Source organism: Lipophrys pholis, assembly GCF_963383615.2.
Source record: "Lipophrys pholis genome assembly, chromosome: 7".
NCBI lineage: Eukaryota > Metazoa > Chordata > Actinopteri > Blenniiformes > Blenniidae > Lipophrys > Lipophrys pholis.
In genome coordinates, this window is record NC_137638.1 from 2,344,777 (window position 1) to 2,366,641 (window position 21,865).

Here is a 21,865-nt window from a genome sequence, read left to right on the forward strand (position 1 = left end):
AGGCTTTCCTTCTCAGCCAGTACTGTAGTGTACTGACTGTGGAGGTTCTCCTTCTCAGAGAGCAGCCTGTCTCTCTCCTCCTCCACCTGCTGGAGCCTCTCCTCCAGACCTCTGGACTTCACAATGCTCTTGTCCTCATCTTTCGGTCTTTTTATGTCATTCAGCTCTTGACAGGAGAGATGGTACATTGCAAATTTCTCCTGGAGTTTAGTGTTGTGTTGTTGACTGCGAGCGAGCTGCTCCCTCTGCTGGACCACTTCTTGATTGAAGTCCTCCTTTGTCCTTTGAGCTGAGTGTCTGTCAGAAGACGCATCAGTCTTTTCCCGTCTGTCTCCATCCAACCCTTTAAAAATGATCTGGAGAGCCTCCAGTCTGGATTGTTTTTCCTTCAGCTCCTCCTTAATTTTCTGGAATTCCAGGCAGTTGGAAGCATTTACCACCTGGAATCTTTCCTTACTTGACTTCATGAGTTCATTGATACGACGTTCATGCACCGCAATCGCACGAGTAATCCCCGGGTAAAAATCACAGGGAGGGCCCTGTTTGAAACCTTCTCCGTCTCTGAGATTGTACCTTTGTGCCATTTCTAAAATGTGTTTTAAATAAGACTATCAGTGTTTTAAATAAGACTATCAGCGTTTTAAATAAGACTATCAGCGTTTTAAATAAGACTTCTGTGCCAGCAAGTACTATGTCTTTGCAAGGTAACAATTGAGATGTGTTCGCTGATCCAACATAGTCTCTTGTTCATATGCACAATATCATGCTTTGACTTTGATGATATCTTGCTTTGATCTTGAAGACATCATCACTTTGAGCCACGCATTCAACTTTGGATCAAAGTCATTAGCTCAAAGTCACCCCCAGTGATGTCATACTCAGTGTTTTTTTGTTTTTTTTTGCGTGTGTTCGCTGTTGATATACATGCCGCAAACTAACATATATTGGTGATGCAAATAACAGCGTGTTACACCAGAGGTTTAGGTTACGTGTCATTTTAAAGCTAAGTAATGCTAACGGGGGTTAGCATTAAAGCACCGCAGGTTGAACTTTTTTCAGAAAATAAGAAAAGTTTCACATTTACACGTTCTGAAAAAGATGTCTGTTCCCATGGCAACAGCAGAAACCCTGAAAACATTGTCATTAGTGAAGGGACTTCAGCCGGGGATGAAGAGCGTGACCGACATGCTCATGCTGCTTCCACTCACTCTGCAGTCCCAAAACGCCAGCTCGAAGTTCTGCTTCCGGTTGGCGGGCGACGGCGAGCCGTAGTCGAACTCGGTGGGGAAGAAGGAGTGGACCAGGGCGCAGAACGCCATCCCGTCGCTCCAACTGGACGAGAAGTTCTGGATGTCGATGTTCTGAGGGGAAAGAGAAGAAGGGCTTGCTGAGGGAGGCGAAGAAAGACGCCCCCCCCTCCCCCGCTCACTGTCTCGCCCAGAAGCCTGATGGAAGTGCCAGACTGGGCTCCACTGCTGCTCCGGGGTCTCTGTTACGTGCCTTTGAAATCATGTCATTTTCAGGCTTTATTAGTTTGGAGTTTGCCTGGAATGAAATGCAACATGTCGAGTACTCGGATGAACCTCTCTCTCTCTCTCTCTCTCTCTCTCTCTCTCTCTCTCTACGAGTCAATAAGAGCCTTGGCTTTGCCTCCCGTGTTCAACTGTAACCAAACCTCATGAACCAGCTGCCCCAGCTGCCGAGACAAAGTCGATAAAAACAAAAAGATACCAGAGTAGAATAATGAATAAGACACACACACACATGCAACTACAGGCACTTTTTTCTTACCGAGGACACACACTTACTTCCCTGCAGCTCAGTGGTGGCACAGTCACCGTGTTTGTGAAAAGGTTCACACCAGATGCAACGTTTGTTGGATTTCGTTTGTTTTCAACCAAATGCGTCGCTGACGATGAGGAGGACAAAGAATGCCGACGATAAACACCTCGCAGGGCACGGCGACGCGGTGGGTGGCGCTCTCTTAGAACTTTCTCTTCCACCTTGTGGTTCACATATTTGGCCTCGGGTTGCTCCGGGTTTCTGACCTGTCGACAGTGTCAACGAGGATCAACTCCCAGTTACCCTGAACGGGAAAAGCTGGATTAATATGAATGCGGAGAAAACTATCTTCTTTCTGTATTTTAGTCCCTTCAAAAAAATCTGTGATGCAACGATCAAGTCTCTCCAATCAGCGTTGCTGGAGTGAGATTAAAATCAGTCTGACTGACTATGAATTTGCATGAAATTGCGAAGTTGCTTGCTCGTGGGTTTAAAATGTGGATTCCGCCTGTATTCTTGCTTGAGTTCCCCCATCCAGTGATTGATAGAGCCCCCTGCATTAAAGTGTTTAAATTGGAGCTAATTTAGTTCTGTTACTAACCTGTAAGTCCCTGTTGCTTAGCAACCATCCATATGTTTCACACTTCATTCACATTATTATTAACTCAAATGTGTTTTATGTTTGTAAATTGTAAAGTGTCAGGTGTTGACATGTTGATCATATCTTTTTTTTTTGACGATTTGAGATTATTGTAGGTTATTTTCTTTCTCCTGGTGATTTTGCTTCATAATTAAGCTCTGAACTCCTTTCATTTCATTTCATTTTGTTTTATTTTGAACATCAAAATCAAATATCAAACATCAAAATATCATGACGTGACGCAATGAAACAGAAAAGGGGAAGTACGACCACACCTGGGTTGTACGTATGTGACGTCATTGGCAGGAGGAAGACAGATCTGTCACCGACAGCGCCAGTTTAACTTCCTCCAGTGGATGATGTACTTTTCTGAGAGAGGAGCTTCTGAAGCACTTGTCTGCCAAATCTGGTGCTTTTATGGTGAAATGAAAGATCGTTTCAACAATCTGCTCCACAAGTGAGTTTTATTTTGTAACAACCAGCATCAGACATCACATTACTCCAATATTTACCTCTCTTCGTTGGCTCCCTGTTAAATCTAGAATAGAATTTAAAATCCTCCTTCTAACCTATAAAGCTCTTAACAACCAGACTCCATCATATCTTACAGAACTACTAGTCCCATGTCTGCCTTGAATAGAATAGAATTCTACTGGATTCATGGTTTCTGAAGAGTCTGCTCTGGATGTCTTTGCCACAGTAGGTAGTAGAAATGAGCCGTCCCACAGCAACATCCTCGTCTTTTGGTGACTTCTTCCTTCCCCGGATCGACTCTTTTGTTGTCTTGGAATTCTTTGACCTCTGAAACCTTCTGGGCCTCTCCCACGGTCTCTCTGGTCTTCTTCTCTCTGCCGCCATTGTTCAGTGCTTCTTGAAGAGTCGCCTCCAGACGCTTCTTTTCTTCTTCTTCGCCTGGAGTTCCTCCTCTAAGACCAGGTTGGCCTCCTCTGGCCTGACGACATCATCGTGGAGGCTCTCCTCCTCAGCCAGCTCTGTCATGTACTGACTGTGGAGGCTCTCCTTCTCAGCCAGCAATGTCGTGTTCTGACTGCGGAGGCTCTGCTTCTCAGCCAGTACTGTAGTGTACTGACTGCGGAGGCTCTCCTTCTCAGCCAGCTCTGTCATGTACTGACTGCGGAGGCTCTCCTTCTCAGCCAGCAATGTCGTGTTCTGACTGCGGAGGCTCTGCTTCTCATCCAGTACTGTCGTGTACTGACCGTGGAGGCTCTCCTTCTTAGCCAGCACTGTAGTGTACTGACCGTGGAGGCTCTCCTTCTCAGCTAGTACTGTCGTGTACTGACCGTGGAGGCTCTCCTTCTCAGCCAGTACTGTCATGTACTGAATTCGGAGGCCCTCCTTCTCAGCCAGTACTGTTGTGTACTGACAGTGGAGGCTCTCCTTCTCATCCAGCACTGTCCTGTGTACTGACTGCGGAGGCCCTCCTTCTCAGCCAGTACTGTCGTGTATTGACCGCGGAGGCTCTCCTTCTCAGCCAGCACTGTCGTGTACTGACTGCGGAGGCTCTCCTTCTCAGCCAGCACTGTCGTGTACTGAATGCGGAGGCTATCCTTCTCAGCCAGCACTGTCGTGTACTGACTGCGGAGGCTCTCCTTCTCAGCCAGCACTGTAGTGTTCTGACTGCGGAGGCTCTCCTTCTCAGCCAGCACTGTCGTGTACTGACCATGGAGGCTCTCCTTCTCAGCCAGTACTGTCCTGTATGGAGTATGGAGGCTCTCGTTCTCAGTCAGCACTGTCGTGTACTGACCGCGGAGGCTCTCCTTCTCAGCCAGCACTGTCGTGTACTGACCGCGGAGGCTCTCCTGCTCAGCAAGTACTGTAGTGTACTGACCGCGGAGGCTCTCCTTCTCAGCCAGCACGGTCGTGTACTGACAGTGGAGGCTCTCCTTCTCAGCCAGCACTGTAGTGTACTGGCCGCGGAGGCTCTCCTTCTCAGCCAGCACTGTCGTGTACTGGCCGCGGAGGCTCTCCTTCTCAGCCAGCACTGTCGTGTACTGACCGCGGAGGCTCTCCTTCTCAGCCAGCACTGCAGTGTTCTGACCGCGGAGGCTCTCCTTCTCAGCCAGCACTGCAGTGTTCTGACCGCGGAGGCTCTCCTTCTCATCCAGCACTGCAGTGTTCTGACTGCGGAGGCTCTCCTTCTCAGCCAGCACGGTCGTGTACTGGCCGCGGAGGCTCTCCTTCTCAGCCAGCACGGTCGTGTACTGACCGCGGAGGCCCTCCTTCTCAGCCAGCACTGCAGTGTTCTGACTGCGGAGGCTCTCCTTCTCAGCCAGCACTGCAGTGTACTGACCGCGGAGGCCCTCCTTCTCAGCCAGCACTGCCGTGTACTGACCGCGGAGGCCCTCCTTCTCAGCCAGCACTGCAGTGTACTGGCCGCGGAGGCTCTCCTTCTCAGCCAGCACTGCAGTGTACTGGCCGCGGAGGCTCTCCTTCTCAGCCAGCACTGCAGTGTACTGGCCGCGGAGGCCCTCCTTCTCAACCAGCACGGTCGTGTACTGACCGCGGAGGCTCTCCTTCTCAGCCAGCACGGTCGTGTACTGACCGCGGAGGCTCTCCTTCTCAGCCAGCACGGTCGTGTACTGACCGCGGAGGCTCTCCTTCTCAGCCAACACTGTCGTGTACTGACCGCGGAGGCTCTCCTTCTCAACCAGCACTGTAGTGTTCTGACTGCGGAGGCTCTCCTTCTCAGCCAGCACGGTCGTGTTCTGACTGCGGAGGCTCTCCTTCTCAGCCAGCATGGTCGTGTACTGACTGCGGAGGCTCTCCTTCTCAGCCAGCACTATAATGTACTGACTGCGGATGCTCTCCTTCTCAACCAGCACTGTGGTGTACTGACCGTGGAGGCTTTCCTTCTCAGCCAGTACTGTAGTGTACTGACTGTGGAGGTTCTCCTTCTCAGAGAGCAGCCTGTCTCTCTCCTCCTCCACCTGCTGGAGCCTCTCCTCCAGACCTCTGGACTTCACAATGCTCTTGTCTTCATCTTTCGGTCTTTTTATGTCATTCAGCTCTTGACAGGAGAGATGATACATTGCAAATTTCTCCTGGAGTTTCGTGTTGTGTTGTTACTATCAGTGTTTTAAAAAGGACTATCAGCGTTTTAAATAAGACTATCAGCGTTTTAAATGAGACTTCTGTGCCAGCAAGTATTATGTCTTTGCAAGGTAACAATTGAGATGTGTTCGCTGATCCAACATAGTCTCTTGTTCATATGCACAATATCATACTTTGACTTTGATGATATCTTGCTTTGATCTTGAAGACATCATCACTTTGAGCCACGCATTCAACTTTGGATCAAAGTCATTAGATCAAAGTCACCCCCAGTGATGTCATACTCAGTGTTTTTTTGGGTTTTTTTGCGTGTGTTCGCTGTTGATATACATGCCGCAAACTAACATATATTGGTGATGCAAATAACAGCGTGTTACACCAGAGGTTTAGGTTAGGTGTCATTTTAAAGCTAAGTAATGCTAACGGTGGTTAGCATTAAAGCACCGCAGGTTGAACTTTTTTCAGAAAATAACGTAAAATAACTTCGTATAACCGATTTGTGAAACGGTTTGTAAAGAGCACAGCAAGTGATAAAGCCTCCGTGCAGGAGCTAATGCATCGCAATGCAGTAGAAGATGTGTTTTTCTCAGCTTGTGGACGTTTTCTCACAGGACAGCCAAAGTATCAACAAATAATGTAAAACAACATGATGCATTGCTGTACTTCATATTAGTATCTTAAGTTCTTAAAAATTAGCTCAATCCTAATCAGTTGTAGTAAAAAAAATTAACATATATCAAATGCAGGAGTAATATTAATCCAGTAGCGATTGATAAAAGTGGCTGCTTTTAATTTTCTCCTTTATTTTAATAACATTTTTTTATATGTGTTTACATTTGCCATGTATTCCACAGGGGAGAGCATCTTTGTGGTTTATCTCTATGACGTACCAACAATGATATGTGTGTTTTAAGAAGAGCAGTGTACTAATGTCTCTTTCAGATTGGACGTCCCTCCACCAGGTGGGGAGACAACAGTGGAAGAGGAGTCTTGTCTCACAGTCTCTGTCTGTCAAATACTATTGATGCAGCGTTGGAAAGATAATTTTTCTTGTCTTTTCCATAGGACACGTGTGAATCAGGGATTGTTGGTGACTGCAGACGTGCAGCAAAGTGGGTTCAGGTAAACGTGCACCTATTTACTGTCCCAGTTGACCTGCCTTGTGTAATGGACATGGAGCAGGAACACGCCGAGGTGGTCTGCAGTACAAAGTCTCGTGTAAAGAAGGAATCCTGCACGAGTCGGAAAATTAATCACTTTGCGAGCCATTTAAATTTGTTTTCTATAATATTGGAGATGTTGGAATAATTTTACGTAAAGTTATCACATTCACTGTACCAACAGTCTTTTTCATGAATTGCAGAAGTACTGTGTGACTTATGTTTCCCCACTGTGACCTCGGAACGAGATAATAAAAAGAGAGGAGACGCAGAGAGTTTTCAGAGCGGGTTGGAGATTGTTACTGAAACACTCTCTGTCCGTTCTCCTCGCGAGTAAGACCAGAACTTGACTCGGTGTGTGTTCTTTCTTGCAGATCTAATAAATGTCCAGAGGTTGAACCTGACAGGAGACGTGGACATTTTGTTAAGAAATCGTTGACACAGGACTTAATCAGGGATATTGCGAATGTCACACAGATGACTGAATAAAGAACAATAAAATAGGTCCAAGATATTATTGTTTTTTTTAAAACGAACAATGTTACCAGAGCAGCAAATAAAGAAAACAAATCCAAATCTAATCTGTAGCGATGAACTGGGGTATTTTTACAAGATATGCACATTAATTAAAGTCTGACCTAATTGGTTTTATGTACTCACTCCAGTTTTTCCCATAAAAATTTAAATTGTCCTCGAGTCTCACAGAAAAAGTAAAACTTTTCAATCACATATTTATCATGTATTATATCAAGCCAGTCTTTCTCTGTCTTCAACCATCATAATCGCATTTTTTTTTTTTTTTTACTTACAATTAATTTTCTGAAATAATTTTTATAATAATAAAAAACAAATTCAAATTTATTCAAAAGGTTTTGTGGCGCCGCATCATGTTTTTGGATTTACTGCTCCGCCGGGTTGAGCTTTCAGCCAGGCAGGAACAAGAAGTGTTGACATCCTTCATCGGAGTAATCTGAGTAGAAAGTTTGACAAAAAAAAAAAAAAAAAAGACTCTGCACATTTGATTACATAACAACCCATCTAGATCTACATTATCTAGATCTACAGTATCCCTCGTTTATACAACGATGTTTCAAGTGGAAATAGATAGATTTTCTTTGTTTGTTTTATTTTGTAGGGGTTTGTTTCAGAAAAGTTTCACGTTTACACATTCTGAAAAAGATGTCTGTTCCCATGGCAACAGCAGAAACCCTGAAAACATTGTCATTAGTGAAGGGACTTCAGCCGGGGATGAAGAGCGTGAAAAAGAACTTCTTGGTTCTTTGTTTGGTTGAAAATGTTTAATATTGAATCACAAGTCGGGGTGAGAGAAGCTGGCTTCCAGTCTGCTTGTTCTCCCAGACCAACGGATCCCAGCTCCTTATATCCGTCCAGAAGGAACACACATACATTGTGCCTAATATAATAAACAATGGTGATAACACACCATGACTTCAGCCGCTGGGCATCCTGGCAGGATGGGATGTGACTCAGCATGCGATCTGCTTAATGCCACCGGCCAGCATAACAGGGAGAGATGACATGATCACAGATAACAGATGAAACATAGGAAACTTTAAATATGGAGGAAATATAAGAAAATACACTATATTAGCATGTGCAAGCTATAAATCATGTGAAAATGTTTATATAAATATCTCTGAAGTAACCCATAGCAGCGGATGTAAATACAGCACAATGTTCAAACCTTCTTAAAATCTATTACAATCTTCTCCTCATGCGGGAAAAACCGACACACGCATTTGAAAAGGTAATGTTCAACCCAAATATTCCCAGTATTCCAATCACCACAGCACTAAATTGCATTAAAAAATAAATAAATAAATAAATAAATTCTGCTGTGAAACTTCCATGTGCCACTAGAGGGCGACCTACACCAGCCTCTCAGACCACTGCAGTGCCTGGTGGACACATTAAAGCACCACTGGGTGAAACCTGCATGACAACAATGCAGATTAAAGTCTGAATCTCCTGCGAAACATTTGCGTCTGATAAGAAACTAACGACTTGCAGTTGAAGCAGCGTTTGGCCACTAGAGGGCGGTGTGTGACGCTGTTGACAGTGATTGTTCTGAGTTTCTGTTGATTTCTTGCATCCAAACTGAACAAATCGCCATTGAGATTATGAGGTTTTAGGTTCAGAGATGAGCCTCAGGCACAAAAGGGCTTCTGGTCAGATTGAAACTCGGATTATCCATCCATCCATCCATCCATCCATGCATCCATCCATCCATCCATCCATCCATCCATCCATCCATCCATCCATCCATCCATCCATCCTCTTTATTTCCACAATCTATTTGCAGTGAAAGATAATGCTTTTTAAGCATTTTACAACGGTTGCTGCCTATTTGTGTATTTAATTAATTAACTAACTGATTGACTGACTGTAAGTCGAGGCCTTAACTAACCTTAAGGAGACGTTGGTTTTCCAATCATGAAACAAAACAACAACAACAACAACAAACCAGCCCAATATCCAGAAGAGAATTTACCAACATGTAATTTCCCTCAGTTTAAAGACAGCCGGTGAAAGAACACATTCTCTCTAGATTTTCCCTCAAAATGCTCAAACGTCTCAGTTTCGACATCTAATCTCGTCTTTATGTTCATGTGAATTTCCAGATTCAGGTTTTTTTTTTCCTCCACATTTCTCAAAGCATCTCAACTTTTTTTTATTTTATTTTTTTTATTGGAAACTGGTCATAAATCTGCGCTCATACCAGAGTTAGTTTGATTCATTTGTCCTTTTTTTTTTTTTTCTTTCCCCTGCCTGGATAACGTGGGACAAACAAAGAAAGCGGAGAGCCTGTGTGTGGGGGAAAGTAAATGTTGTGTGAAGCAGTGATCATAAGAAAACTGGTGATTTATGTTTGTTTTCCACGTAAACACGAAAACCCGCGTCCTCACACACCCGGCATCGCCTCCACCGACTCCGGCATGCACCACCCACTCCCATAATTAAGATTTATGTTGAGCCTTTGAGGTCGGAGCAGTGATTTGACTGTACGCCGGGTTTCCCCTCTTTCTATAGATCCAGTTCGTACGCGTCCGTTCTTCCTGTGATCCGTTAACCTCGGCTGATTCCGACAATCAATCAATGAGGAAACGTGTTTATCTCAGATCTCTTATCTTTCCTTCCCGCCGGATTCCGCCGGGTCGATACTGACCTTTCCGTAGACGCCCAACGCGGGCTAGTTAGCGCCGGCGGCTATCGATCCGATGGAAGTTTTCTTGAAAAGCTTTAGAAAACAAAACCTTCTTATAGTCTTTCCGACGGCGCCTTCATTTGCCCGGCGTCGACGTCTCCCGTCAGCGGCAAACCAACCCCTGGCGGTTTTGCCTTTCCGAGCCGGCTCTGGGTGGATGTTCTGATCTCTGACCCGACGCCCGCGATGATGCTCGTTATGAGCGCCCGGGACAAACGGCGCCTCAGTTCGGAGAAACACGAGCCGCCCGGTTCCGCGGATTATCCCTCCGTCCGCCGGCCGCTCAGGCATTCCTCTGTTTCTACTGTTACTCGGCTAATAATGCTCACGCCGACACAACGTCAGAGATTCACTAAAGCCTTAAACGCTGCTGAATGTCCTCTTTGTATTCCGTCGCTTGCTCGTCTAAACTTAAGTTTTCGTCTCGTTTTCGTTTCAGAAATGTTCCGCTTTTCTCGTTGGAATCGATGTAGTTTTCATTTTGGGCCACTAGTGGGCACTGTTGTTTGTTTTTGTAATAAAACCACACACACACTTGACAACAATTCACTATAAACATGAGCAGTGGGAGAACACAGACATTCGTACACAGTATATAAATACCTTCCCAACAAAAGAGCTGTTTTTGTTTCTTTCCACCAAATAAGAAAATTGACTCATTAAAGCTCCGACAGCTTATAAAGTTACTGATTTAGTTTTGCTTAACATAGATTCATAACGTTTCATGAATCTAGTAATGATCTTGCTGTTTGTTTGTTTTCAGCCATTTTTAGCAGATTTAACTTTAACTGATTCAGCTAGTTTGGTTGTTTTAGTCATTTTTTAACCATTTGACCTGTTTTTGCTCCATTCTTGACAGTTTCAAATGTTGTGGCGTTTTTTTGTTGTTGTTTTTTTTAGCAAATTTTCTCTATTTTTTTTTTTTTATTTCTTTCTTGGATTTTAGTCATTTGCATTTTTGTTTTTGTGTTTTTTTTGTTAAATATCAATTTGAGCAGTTTCGGCCTTTTTAACCGTTTTAGCGTTGGAGACTCACTGGAAAACAAAAACAAAACAAAACTGACATTCAAATATTTTATATTTTTTAAAAACGATAATAGGAAGAAAACTGTTGTAAATATAATTTTCAGAACGCCTCAGAGAGCCGATACGGAGGAATTAAAGAGCCGCACGTGGCTCTGAAGCTGCAGGCCCTCTATAAGAGTTTCACTGCGTTTTCAAAAAGTTGCACGCTTTGTTGTGTAAACGGACACCCTAAACGCAAAACAAAAGTTTTTTTTGTTTTCACCTGAAAACATAGCAAATCACTAAATGAAACTGTTTGCGAAATGAAAGGGAGAAATGTCGAGCAGGAGCTTAGATAAGTCAAGAGCGGCTCCATCCTGCCTGGTGTAAATGGTTCGGTCCAGCTGAGCTGCTCTCATGCAGCGGCGACATTCTTGGCCTGATTGGAGGATATTTTGCCGAGAATCAGCATTGAGAGAGGATTTGAGATTGTGGTGGATATTTTGACAGCTACAATTCATTCAAATTTAGTTGCATGAAGCCTCGGTCATGGTTGAATAAGGGAAAAAAAAAATCATCACGAAAAAAGATTCCACAGAAGAAAGCATGTTGGCATAAGGTTAGAATTAAAAGTAGATCCTCGGAGTTTTAAGGGAACGCTTCCATCCATCCATCCTCCTCAAATCTGCTTTCATTTCAGAGCCAAACTGGCGAATTCTCAACCTCTTTTTCATTCGGCGCTTCGGTGTTCTGAGGCCGAAAAGCAGCGAATGAGATCTTCAAGGGTTTTGAGGAAACCTGCTATCACTCTGTCGTGAGAAAGATTAATCCCCGATGACGGTTATGTGAGTGGAAGTTCAGCGCAGTCGTAGTTATTTGGGTTGTTTTCATAAAGAATGTCTCTTTTACAAAGTCCCCCGAACTCTGAAACCGAATGTTTATACATTCTTAAAAGACTGTTGACTTTCTGGAATAAAATGATTTCTTTATAAAAACGCAACATTAAACAAAGATCCCGCAATTTCTGCCAAAAACAACGAAACAACCGACTTATTACACCTGCCTTGATTGTTTACGCCGAACCAGAGAGCCGGTTCAACGGTTTCTTCTTGTGTGAGTTTGATTGATTCAACTTCCACTCAGTTTTTATTTATATAGTGCCGATTACATCTCGGCCATCTCATGGCTCTTTTTACAGAGAAACAACCAACAATCCTTCATAATCGGCCACAGGAACTGGAAAAAGTGAGTTTTACCAGAAAGAAACCTCTGCCGAACCAAACCGAACCAGGGGAGGGGGTTTTCTTCCTGGGGTCAGGGGGAAGTCAGGCCCCGTTTCAGTGAGAAGGTTTTCCTGTGAAAGTGGACTTTTTTTTTTTTTTTTTTTGTCGGGTCGTGCGTGTCCCTTTACGTGACAAAACAAACAGCAACTTTTTAAAAATGGCTGTCGAAGTGGAACTTAATGCCGCTGCTCCTGCGTATCGCACCACCACCATAGTAACGAGAGTTTAGGAGTCGGACAATGAGAGCAACGTTTCCTCCAGAGTCATGAGTCCTCGTCCTTATTCTCTGGGGACTCGGTAGTTTCATAGGCCCCGCCCACACGAGCCAAAGCGATCTTTTTTCTCCCCAGTGTTCTCCCGCATAAAAAAACTTCCGTCCACACGTCACTATGAACACGACTCAACACGATGCCTAAGAGCATGTAGTACATATGCCAGACCTTTAGGGGTGCTGTGACTCACCAAATTCACCAAAAACGTAGAAGAAGCCACAGAGAACATAGAACTATAAGAGTAGAGTCCTGCTCATGGACTTCCATATAACTCAGAGTTCTATAGGTCTATAGCTCCTCCTCCTGCTAGTATCAGTAGCTTCTGCAGCGCCACCTTGAGCATGGCAGCGCCGCCGAGATAGTAGATACGAGTGCAAGACGTTTACGAATGCTGGAGACGACCTGAGATACATCATGATGGGACGAGGTGAGGTTCTGGTCAGGGTGAAGGCAAGAACAAGGCTCAGTTGGGTTTTAGGAAAACATGGCGGCCTGAACAAGTCAAGGAGTTCAGATACCTGAGCGCCCCGCGATTTATTCAGACTTGACAGACTTAAGAAGAAGCTGATGAAGCTGCCTGGATAAAGGGTGAAATGTCTTCCACGATATTTCCAAGTCCAGTTGAGCACATTGACCTGCTCTGAGATGTCTGAATGTCCTATCTGTACTTCATTTACTCATTAATCTCTCTTTCTCGAACACTACACAGCTCCCTTTCGCAGTTTCGATAAATCTTTGTGTTTGCTTCAGAGGTCGCAGTTTGCGGCGGGCGTAAGACGGACCACCTCCTTCTCAGGGATGTTCCTATATTCTGGCCGCCGCGTTGGAAACTTGGGTTAAGTTATTCGGGCTGTTCTACTGGATCGCATTAGAGTGTACAAGTGTACTTAATTAAGTGGCCAGTGAGAGTGTGTTACTCATTACTTTGGCAACAATAAACACGCCGTTAATGTTGTCACACAGTTGTTGCTGCTCGGTTAGGCTTGGCATCGGAGCCACTTGGTTTTGGGGGGAAACGCTTCGCTTTTGGCTCGAATGGCTCAGTTTAATTACGTTACTCATGTACGTGGAACACGCCAGTATCCTGAATGAAAGTCTTGCACTTAGTCACCTCCTCTAATAGCTTTAATTTGCTCCTGTTATAGACTTTTACCCTCTTTACACTCTGCACGGCTTCCATTGTGACAGGTAGGGTTCCTGGAGATCACCATGAAGGAAAACCTCCCGTTAATTGGTTCAGACTGACCTCCCCTCCCAATATCTGGGGTCCTGAATGATTTAGATACAGTAGAAATGGCTGTGCATTTGCCTTATGGCTCCTTTAAACCTAGCAGTGGGGTTGGGTCTTGTATTGCCAACAGTATTTTCACCAACATCGATTATTGACGATCTCCTCTGCCAAGTTGCAGACTTTAATATAAGACATTTTCTTTGTTGTACCTCAAACTTGGACTTTCCTGGTGTAAACAGAGCACAATGCACACTGAACCATGGTTTGTATACTATTATTGTGATGTGTTTTTCTAAGCTGATCAGCTGCAAAACGCATGTAATCCAAGCGGGCAGTGTTTCTGCATGAGCATGTGACCCCTACAGGGTCTCAGAGTAGCTCAGGGCCCCGGGTTGCCCGAGGTGAGTGCGTCTGCAGCATGTGCTTTTTGATTCACCTTCACTCTGGATTTATCAGTGTGTATTTTTCAAGTAGAACATGAGGCGCTCATAAACACTGGTGTGGCGTTTCGACTTGCAGTTCTGTTGGCTGGTGGCACAATTTCCATTTGGAGCCAAGAGCTTCCACTGCAGGCAGGGCGGGGTGTTCACGCTCCGGAGACACGCCCCCCCCCTATCAGAGTAAACAGGATTTCTGAAAATAAGGACTGGTCCATGCATGTGGGAAAGTTATTTAACCTGCAAAAGCACCGAAACTGAGGCTGAGCCCAAATGCCAATCTCTCTCTAAAGGACTAGAAATCGTTCAAGCGTGTTTCGTATTTAAGGAATTTGGTCTTTAGACAACAACAACAACACTACAGTGACGTCAAACACAACGTCTCACTATGTATGTTTCAGATTAAAGGGCTCGGGAGCGGACGTGTTTTCCAGGCAAACCGATATACTAACGTCCTATACAACGTTTGCCGTCCGATATGACGACCTATTTATAGCTCTTCCATTTGTCACTATCGCTAACCCCTTTATCATCGTCTATTTAACACAATATGATCCAATACAATGAAATAAACTTGACATCGGACCCTCTGTCTGCCATCCCTTCACACACCTGGCCTCATTACATGGAGTATTATTTCTATTATATTCTGTTATTTCTGCATTATCATCATCATCATCATCATCATCATCATCATCATCATCATCATCATCATCATCATCATCATCATTATATCGACCCCAGACTGCATATATGGCCAGTCTATAACGTAAACAAAGAAAGCATAGATAAATATATATAATGGTTCCAACATTAAATATGATTCTTAAAAAAAATTGTAATTAAATAAATTGAAGTGTTCTCCTGGAATTCTTTGAAGTTTAACATACAAGTTTAATTTTGAAAACCTTCTGAAAAAATGAGTTTCTGACAACCAACCTGAGGGTTTCCTGGCCACCAAGGTGCTCAACGCTCATTCCTCCGTCACATATCCTGTGATTAGGATTTAGAATATGAGCCACCTAGTGGCTAAATATGGGAACTGCAACAGGATTGCAAATATGTACTGATTACCACAAAGGGCAACGATATTAAGTGTAAATGCAAAACTTCTGTTGCGTGTTCGTTTCCACGACAACAGTGCTTGGAGCCACTGAAAATGGAACTTTTTGAAAAAAGGGCTCCCAAATGGGGGAATTTTATGAAAACGTCCGGGCTTCGTCGCCGTGTCGACGGGTGACAACTGCACTGTCTGGAAATGCTCGGCGTCGTCTCCTTGTTGACGACGGAAAAGTTGCCACTGGTCATGCGCACCACGGCCCCGGTAAATACTTCACCAACATAACAATCCAACAAAGTGTCTTTACTGGTTTTCGGTGGGGTGAGTTAGTTTTGGAGTGTTGTTGGCCGTCCAGTGCACACGGAGGAGCCAAGAATAACACGTCTGATATGATGGATGCGCAGACGAAACAGTTCCACGTCTACATCACCAGAAACTACACGCTGCTCCTGTCTTTATCCGAGAGGCAAACAAAACAACGTGAACACGGATTGTCTGGTTTGGTTTAGACAAACATGGAGACTCAGCTGGCAACTGTCAAAACTCCTGACTGGAGTTTCATGCTCTTGATATTATGACTGTTTTCTTTTGTTTGTTATATTTGCACACAGGCTGGTAGAATTGACTAAAACAGGATGTTTCCTGTCCTGGTAGCACAACTTTGGCAATGTTAAACAAACTGCTGCCCTATTTTATTTACTTTTTTTCTTCTTCTTCTTTTTATTTTTAAGTTTATACAAGCAGGGAACAGACTGTATTTGAGTCCTAAACTTCCGTGCTGGTTGGATGGAGTGTTTGAGTGCGTCGGTTTGGATTTACATTACAAAATGTTTTTTACTTATAGATGTGATATTAACACACGACTGGACATCCCCCTCAAAAATCTCAAGCGAGCTTCCTGGAATGTACCATCCAGTCTCTCTGCCGGTTGTCTTTTCTTTCAATCACACCTAAATCCAGAATATTTGAAACCCGAGCCACTCCAAATGAAAACCATGTGCGGCAGCAGATACCACCACATGAGAAAAACATGTGATCCGACCGTTTGAAATCTTAATTTCCACCTCCACGGTTGTGAAATACCACATCGGCGGGTCATTTTGACAAACACAGTAAACACGAAACCAAGTTGAAGGTGCTTCCCAGAATTTCCTTTTTTGGCTTAAGAAACGGCACCACTTTTGATTTCCAGTAATCTATTGACGTTGATTTCCTTTTACTAAGGATATGTGTCATCGCAGCTTCGATAGGAGCTGCCCCTGCGAGTAAGGCTGCAGAAAACATGGACCAAAGGATGAAATGATGGAAGCCAGAAAATATGTTCAGTATGTTGGAAGAGAGAGATGTCATTCCAAGACTCTGACTGTGCCAACAAGAACCGCATGATGAATATAATGAAGGCTTATATGTGCTATACTCTGAATATATGTATCTGTATGCATCAAGTTAACCATGATTATTTCAAAACAACCTGGACCCGCATTTTCTGGCTCTCATATCTTGAAATACTTGCAGAATACAAATTAACCTCATTGTCGTAGTCTATAGGTTGTAGTTACTCTTGATGGAGCAGTTATTCATGTACTACGATTCTGATGAGGGCAGAAGGCGGGATGAGATGGATAGACGATGAAAATGAACGTATTAAATATAGTGTCGACTAAATACAACGTAAGATTAATTATATGTCACATCAAGGTTTCGTTCCTCCAAGACAAAAGATAGATAAAGTACTAGATTTGTTGTCAAGCCTGTAAATCTGTAGTGATGTGAGTACACTGGGTACATTGTGAACACTGAGTACATTGAGTATGTTGAGTACACTGGGTACATTGGGTACACTGAGTACATTGGATACATTGGGTACATTGTGAACACTGAGTACATTGAGTATGTTGAGTACACTGGGTACATTGGATACACTGAGTACATTGGATACATTGGGTACATTGTGAACACTGAGTACATTGAGTATGTTGAGTACATTGGGTACATTAGATACATTGGCTACTTTGAGTACACTGGGTACGTTGAGTACAGTGGATATGTTGAGTACACTGAGTACATAGAGTACATCGAGTACAGTTGATATGTTGAGTACACTGAGTACATTGAGGACATCAAGTACATTGGATACATTGTTTGCATTGAGTACACTCGCCATATTGGGTACATTGCATACAATAAATACATTGGGTACATGGTTACATTGAGTACACTGGGTAATGTTGAGTATATTGGGTACATTGTATATGTTGAATACATTGACTACAGTGCATACATTGGGTACATTGAACATGTTGTGTACTTTCAATACTTTGAATACATTGGTTACATTGAGTACCCTGGATACATTGAGTAAACGGAGTACCTTGGTTACAATGAGTACTTGGGTACGCGGAGTTCTTGGGCAGCTGATGTCACAGTTGTGCGACCAAATGAAAATTGAATTAAAAAGCCTGTGGAGCAGAAACCTTGTTTACATCCAGCGGCTATAATAAACGCAGTATTGTGACTTTGCGACGTTCTTGTTGTTGCATCGACACGTCTGGCGTCACCACTGGACGATTCCTGATGGAATGAACCACTTAGGATCTTCACACAAGCTGAAATCGTACAGTCTGAAGAAACCTTAGAAATATAAAAAGGTCTCTATTTGTGGTTTTCTCAGTTTAGTCCGCTGGGGTATTTTTTTTACAGCGATAAAAAAGAGAAGTATTTTGTGGCTTTATGAAGTTAAAGTCATCAATCAGGAGGTCCAGATGTGTGCGTCCTTCCCTTTCATCCATCCCAGAAAATCTCCCTGGACATTAGAGTTCCTCAAGTTTTGGCCAAAACTTCACTCAGTAAATAATCTGGTTTAAAAACTGAGAGAAATCACACATCATTTACCATTTTAAACTTCAACGTTTCGGTAGATTTTCTTCTTGACTTCAGGGAAACACTATTGACGACTACTATATACACTGAGGTATTAAAACTTAAAAAAAATAAAAATCCTAATATGCTCGATGTGATTTATTAGTGGTAAAGGGCAAATGTGTGAAAACGCATTTTGTCAAGTACAGTGTAGGTATTTTTTTCATACTTTGAGTTCCGCATCAGATTTCCACTGAGTGGGAGTGAGATTTGCTTTGCCAAAGTGAAAGAAGAAAAACTGCAGTGTTGATGGTAATATGGGACAAAGTACTTTTTTAAATCATGTTCAGTAAGTGGAGAGATCTTGTGCAAAGCGGCTCCTCTCTCGGGGCGTTGCACAACTTTTCACTCACGTATTTAAGTCATTGCTGTTCTCGCTAGTTTAAAAGAAATGCAGCGAAAAGAAGAACGTTTATATCTACAAAGTCGAGTTTAAGTTTGAAGTGAAAAACACGTCGCACTGGGTCTTTTTGAGGAGGAAGGTTGTGGGTACGACTTCATGTTCTGAGGATAAAGGAAAGATTTAGTGGTTTTTTTTTCTTTTTCTGAGAACGTCCTGAAACAGGCGTCGCTATCACGATAGTTCTTGGTTGAGTTTGCGTAGACCTTCGCCAACGCCACATTTGTCACCATGGAAAATTTCAGTGTGACCCCCCCCCCCCCCCCACTGCCGACCTTTGACCCCCACCCGTTAACCAGGGTAATGAAGTCACATGATGCGAGATGTGACATATCACAGAATAGGGAATTAAAAACGGAACATTTTGGCGTTTGGTTGACATCAACTGCATTAAAATCGACCGTGTTAGGACAATGAGAATGTTTTTGACATTCTCGTGACTTAGACCTTTGACCTTTGACCCAATCAAAATGTACTGCAACCATCCTGGGATTAAAACAAATCATCCCTGAAAATTTCACGCAATTCAGGTGAATAGTTTTTGCAAAAGTTTGGTCAAATACACACACACACACACACACACACACACACACACACACACACACACACACACACACACACACACACACACACACATACATACATACATACATACATACATGCATACATGCAGCACAAACACTCGAAGGTTTAGTTCAATTTCAGGAGGAGGGAAAACCACAGGGCAACTTTCAAAGTGGATATTTCATCCAAGGGAGGAAACACGACCAATATGGAGAAACACTTGCTCTCACAGCAACGATGAATTTGAATAAATGTCGCATTTCGATCCGCCCCAGAATCAGAATCCTAGAAATCTTTCCCAATCCCGTCGCCACTGGCGACTCTGTAATTATATCCACCAAGTATTAAACCACATAGAACATCAAAGCCTGTTTTATGGCTTCTAATGAATAATAGTCATATTGAGTGCAGCAGGAGGAGGAAGCCTTTCTGGGAAACATTAGTCTCTCCAATGAATAATCTCACATGTGTATGTAACCCCCCTGAACCTGGACATTACAGATATCTGGATTAGACTTTAATTTTCAGCTGATTTAACCACGACAGTTTGCAGACACTGTCTACTTGTGAGATATGGCTAGAAAATGTGTGTGTGTAAATATCGGGTGTATCAACACACACATAACAGAATCTTCTCTTTGTTTCCCTTAAGTGAGCTATATAAACAGATCGGGCTGGAAAAAAAAAATAAATAAAAAAAATCCCCCCCCACAGGATTATCATTCTGACATCAAATTTATGAGTGTTTTTCTAGCAGCTTGTAGTTTCAAGTTTATTTAATCAGAGTGAACACAAAGGGCCAAATCATCAACCGCGCTGTGAACAAACCGCTGCCCGGACTTGACAGGCTCGTCACGGGCTGCCAAGTCGCCCCGGGGGCCTTTGTTTTTCACGAGCTTCGACTTGGCAGCGTCTCGCGGCGTTAAAATGTCGTAGCGAACAAACAGAGACGAGACAAAAAAGAAAGACGAGAGCTTTTGTGGCGCGGATCGAAACGCTGACACCTGCGAAGAAGAAGGAGGGTTTGTTTCGTGGATCGTCGGTATTTTAAGACCTTAAAGGTGAGACGACGCCGTTTGAACTCTCATGTAGCTCTCATGTGCACTAATCTGGGATTTGGCAATAGTTGATAATAATAATAATTTCGTTTTTTTTTTGTTTTTTTTTGGGGGGGGGGGGGACCTCATTCAACACAACTTGAAATTTTAGAATGGAACAAATGAATAATGGGGCTTCACATTGGGTTTACTTATTTTCCAATAAATTAGAAAATATTTTTCTTTTTAAATCATTTTTCTCAAGACGTCTCAGTTTCACATTTCCATCTCTCATTTTTTTTTTTTTTTACATAATTGTACTTTTTTGGATAACTATGTATGTTTTTCTTGCTTCTATATTTTTGAATGATCTTATCTCTGTTTTGATCTGTTTTTAGTGCTGTAAAGCACCTTGTGTCTCATGTCTGTCAAAGGTGCTATATAAATAAAGCTCTATTCTATTCTATTCTATTTCAGTGACCATCGCCAGCCTTACCTGACGCTCGGAGGGCACGGCCGCCGCCGCCGCCGCCCCCGAGGCGTTCACGATTACTTCATTACCGTTCAGACCATATTTTTGTCATAGACACGGAAACGCAGAAGCAGTTTGCATGCCAGGCCACTAGTTGGTGCTGTGCTCTGATAACGCAGTCAATAGAGTACAGAGAATAGCACGACGTAAAGATTCACGCTTCTTCATGTCTTTGTTCGCTGTATGGGCTCCCTCATGTTCTGCTGATTGTAAAACACACGTCTTCACTTTATGCAGATGATGGTGTAGTAAATGTATCAAATTATAGAAGGAGCACAAACAGTACTCTGGGATTTGCCATCATTACTGTTCTTGATTTATTCATGTAATTGCAGTAAAACTTGACCACGGCTCCTGCTGTAGAACAAATAAAGGACAATTCCCATGTCAAACGTACTTAACTCTTTCAATGTGTAGAATTCTTTCCTCTTGTGGATTTTTTACAGATTGGATATATTCCTGTTGTACGTCCCTGTATTTGTATGAACTATATCTCTAGTTTTAAATTAAAGTACAATTGCATTTTCAGGTTCTTTCCTTTTATTGCAGTTATTTGAACGATACATTTTCAGTTGTTTGTCTTAATGGGTGCAAAGCACTTTGGGTAATCATTGGTTATAGTAAAGCTCTATGAAATAAACTGTGATTGATGAAAGCGAGGCAGTGAAACAAGGTGGGAGTAGAGGGACTTTAAAGTGTGTGACACACACCTTTGGGAATGTTAGAGCTGCGTTCACACTTTAGAAACTTTATGTTCTCCACTTTAAAGTGCTTCCAGGCAGGGCGTTATCTGCCTCCCGCCTCTTAAAGACTTTTTATTGCCTAGTGGAGTAAATGAAAGGAAGTATTGTTGATTGATCAGTTAAATGTACTTTTAGGCCCCATTCATGCGACGTGAAAATGCATCGTTTCAGAAAAGTGAATTTTCCACATTTGCCCGGCCAAAATCGCGGGCTTGAGGGAACATTTCAGGCAAAACCTCCATTGGATTGGAGACGTCTTCACTACGGTTCTTCACGCTGCGTAATTCAAACGGTTACGTTTGGAAGTGGACGGCGGTCGCTCTGTTTCGCTGGAGTTTCTGTCCACGTCACATGGCGTTTGGCTCTCAGTGCTGCTTGTATGGCGACGCTCAGCATGAATGGATGAACTTATTTGGATTTTCTACATGTGCATACAAAATAAGACGAATATATATTCATCATTTTGATGACACGTTAAAAAAAAACCCAGAGGGGAACATAG